General features: G+C 41.8%; 1 long non-coding RNA gene across 1 annotated transcript; it reads right to left on the reverse strand.

Annotated features, from left to right (window-relative positions):
- Nucleotides 1-2,066: 2,066 nt before the first annotated feature.
- LOC118659714 lies at nucleotides 2,067-4,013 on the reverse strand. The gene is made up of 2 exons (XR_004968670.1): nucleotides 3,923-4,013; nucleotides 2,067-2,308 (listed from the first exon to the last, which is right to left on the reverse strand). It is a non-coding gene; the product is annotated as an uncharacterized LOC118659714 (long non-coding RNA).
- Between the last annotated feature and the right edge of the window lie 214 nt (nucleotides 4,014-4,227).

Here is a 4,227-nt window from a genome sequence, read left to right on the forward strand (position 1 = left end):
TCAGAGGCTCAGGTAGAAAACTGGATATGTGCCTTCCACCTCTTAGGAGAATCGGAGACTGTCACAGCCCATGTTTTGTTTTGAATTCTAGTCACTGAAAAGAGGCCTTACCACCATTGGTTTTCTTTTTTCCTTTGTAAAATCTGACTAAAAGAATAAGTCGAACCATTCCTCTTAGACCAGGAAGAAGGGGGCATGATTATTATCTCTTTAAGGAACTCACATGATGATGCCAAAATCTTCTCAGATGCTACTGGCTCAAATCTACTCATGTGTCAAAGGCTCTACTTCTTGTTTGTTTTCTTTTAAAATATGAAGGTTTATTCTGCACTGATGGGACAGCCTAGGAAGGCAACATACCCCAGATGTAGATAAAGTATAATACTGGTCACTAGAAGACATCAGGGTCATGCTTGAATTATACAGTAATTACTTATACCAACTCTGTGTGACCTCAATTGGCTTGGCTCAGGGCTGCGCCTTGGGTGTGTAATGTTTGCAGTCACACGGGACCTGAACGCCAAAGGGCCAGCGCTTGGTGTAATGCTTGGCAGCCACCTTCTTGAAATTCTTAATAATTTTTTAACAAATGACTCTGACTTCTCTTTTCGCAATGGGCCTCACAAAGTATGTAGCTGGCCCTGGCTCAATCTTTCTTGGGAGCTCTTTTTGAAATTCTGATGAAGAGTAACTAAAAAAGAAAAAAAAGCTCTTTTTATTTCAGAACATATTCATATTTGTGTTATGTTATGATGAGAAAATGAATGTGAACGTATTTTCAAAGAAAGCTTTACAGCTCTAGCTGGTTTGGCTCAGTGGATAGAGCATTGGCCTGCAGGTCCCAGATTTGATTCAGGTCAAGGGCACATGCCCAGGTTGTGGGCTCAATCCCCAGTAGGGGGCGTGCCAATTAATGATTCTCTTTTATCATTGATGTTTTTATCTCTCTCTCCCTCTCCCTTCCTCTCTGAAATCAATACAAATATATTTTAAAAAGTAAAATAAATAAAATACAGCTTTACAAATATTAGTGCAATTGTTTGCCAAGAGGTAGAACTTAATTTCTTTAGAAGCAGAAGAAGTTACTACTCCAAAGTTGCCAGTAATGTCTATCTCCACTAGGGGAGACAGTAAGTCATTTTGAATAAACCCTCTGGGTTCTGTGAAGAACTACTTGACATGTCTCTTTTAATTATGTAGATGATAGAGAGGTTAGAACTTAAATTGTTATTTTTAAAGAGTTAAGGAGCCAGCCTGGAGCAAAGCAATCAGACTTGTCCTCTTCCCTTTTGCACTGGCAAACTGATACCATTTTAGGCCAGCGGGCCAGAAAAAGCATGAGGGCTTTCATGACTGGGACTGACCCTGAGGGAAGGCAGAGGACTGGTGGTGCAGAGTCAAACCCAGATCCTGAGTTTGACTGAGCCTTGAAAACCGGCTGAGCTGGTCCTTCTGAACCGGCCTCTCTAACCTGAGGGCAAGATCTGGAAGTGAGAGCTCTCAGGTGAGTGCAATGAACGTGGCTCATCCTCTTCTCCCTGAGACCTTAGGACTGTAGCTTCCCCTCCCAGGCCACTATCCCCGCATGTTGTGGATGGAATGACATCATCTTCCAGCTTGAACAGTGACACCTTATGGCAGTTTAAGAGAAATGAATCTTTGGATTCAGTCCCCAGAGAATAAAAGTAAAAGACCCAAAGGCAAATGGGAAAGCTGGCTAACTAATTTAAATAATGTAAAGAGATGTGCTCAAATTTTGTATCTCAAGCTGGAGCAAAGGGATACATCACTACACAAGTTTTCACATTTTTTAATGGGACCCAGGTGTGTAGAACTTGAATTGATCACAATCATGCCCCACATGACTTGCTTGCTTTGTTTGTTTTAACATAATCAACACCCATGGCTGTGAACTAAGCTGACGACAGTTTATGCCAATAGTTGACAATAGTTAAATCTGGAAGTGGTAATGGAGGGGAGAAGTCCTCTTCTCCCCCAGTTAGTGGGGGTGGATTTCTTGAGTTATCCCAAGAAATAGAATTTTCTGAGACTCACACGAGAGGATATCTTATAGTAGAAAGCTTTATTTCTGTGGAATTACACCCTTGGGTTTCCAAAGTCTCATTTCCCTCAGTCCAGTCATCGAAGACGTGTAGCTGGGGCTTCAGTGGGGCTCAAATCAGAGTCTGTGTTGAGAGTTTCCTTTCCATATTGGAGCCGTGCCCAATCCAGCATCCATCTAGCTTAACTTGTGTTCCACACTGCAGTCCATTAGCCCATTGCAAGTAGGGTCCACAGGGCCTCATGGCTATGAAGGAAACAAGGGTCATAAGCCAAGAGTCATCAGCCAAGAGCAACAAGAGAGAGAAACAAGAGAGAAACTCCTCTGTTTAGAAGATGATGTATTCCCAAATTTTCACATGCTTGCAATGGCCATGCCCATTCTGGCCAATCATCTCTCTCCCCAGGTTTGACTGACAGGCAAGTACCTTCCCTATGTCACCCCAACTTTACTGGGCATGCGGCTATCTTCCTTTTGTTGGATCCCTTCCCCCAGTGTTTTGCAGGGAACAAGCCAGTGGTTCCCTGGGGAGTGCAAGGTTGCAGCTTCCTGCTGATCCTGTCCTTGACATGCCTACAATATTTGGCCTTCCCTTTGCTCCTTTCCTATTATTAATAGCTAGCTAATCACATTGCTATCAATAGAACCATGTCTGAATTGCTTTTGGGGGTCAGAGAAGGAAGCACTGCATGGCCCTGAGCAGGACAAGCTTCAGAAAAGAGTGATGCTGAGGGTAAGGCTCCAAGAACAACTAAGGAAACAAATTGATGAAGGGCATTTCGAACAGCAGACATCAGGTGTTCAAAGGCTGGGAGTTCTGAAAAGATGCAGAGTTTTCAGGAAATTTAGGTAACTTCATGTGGCTGAAAGAAAATCTATACTAATAAAAGGGTAATATGCTAATTAGACCAGGTCGACCAGACATTTTCCAGTCATCCCTCCAGACAAAGCCACAGTGGAGGCCGAGGCAGAGACGGTTAGGGGCGATCAGGCCGGCAGGGGAGAGCAGTTAGGAGCGATCAGGCGGACAGGCAGAGTGGTTAGGCGTGATCAATCAGGCAGGCAGGTGAGTGGTTAGGAGCCAGTTAGGCCTAAACCAGCAGTCGGACATCACCCAAGGGGTCCCGGATTGGAGAGGGTGCAGGCTGGGCTAAGGGGAACCCCTACTCCCTCCATGCATGAATTTTGTGCACCAGGCCTCTAGTAAACTAATAAGAAAAAAGGAGGAGGTATAGATAGAAAAGTAGGCAGGACAGATCACAGGATGTCTTTAATGCTAACTAATACAAAAAGTACCACAAAACCATGTAAGGCTATTCAACAACAGAAAGACCTTTATTTACTTATATACAATTTACTTTCAATATTGTTTTGCATTGGTTTCAGGTATAGAGCTTAGTGGTTAGACAATCATATACTTTACATGGTTTTCCCAGGACCCAACTGGCACCATACACAGTCATCACAATATTATTAACTATATTCTCTGTGCTGGACTATCACTGTGGCTATTTTGTAACTACCAATTTGTGCTTCTTAAGTCCTCCAGCCAGGATATTTTTTTTAATTCTATCTCTGCAATTGTGAGCATGATTGACAATGACCAAGTGAATTGTAAAAATAACAATAATAATAACTCTAACTTACTGACCATATGCTATGAACTATCTACTGTACATTATGCAAACACTTGACAAATATAATCTCATTTCACTTCCAAAAACTTCATTTCAGCCTTAGCTGGTTTTGCTCAGTGGATAGAGCATTGGCCTTTGGACTGAAGGGTCCCGGGTTCAATTCTGGCCAAGGGCATATATTAAAAACAAACAAACAAACAAACAAAAATAAAAAGAAACAAACCTCATTCCATTTCCATGAAAACTCCATGAAGGATGTAGAATGGATCTTGTTCACATCTGTATCTTTAGCATCTAGTTAACACAACGATGATCTATAATAGACATTCAATAAATATTTTATGTGAACAAATTACTTAATAAATGAATAAATCTTCACCACAACCATGAAAGTTACCCATTACCCATTGTACAAATAAGGAAACTGAACTTTAAAGAGGTTTAATAAACTGCTTTCAGCTTTTGAACATTGCTAAAGAGTTAATAATCACCAGCATTTGAATATGAACTTAGGCCAATATGTTTCCC

This window comes from Myotis myotis, unplaced genomic scaffold (assembly GCF_014108235.1).
Source record: "Myotis myotis isolate mMyoMyo1 unplaced genomic scaffold, mMyoMyo1.p scaffold_m19_p_7, whole genome shotgun sequence".
In the NCBI taxonomy this organism is placed as follows: domain Eukaryota; kingdom Metazoa; phylum Chordata; class Mammalia; order Chiroptera; family Vespertilionidae; genus Myotis; species Myotis myotis.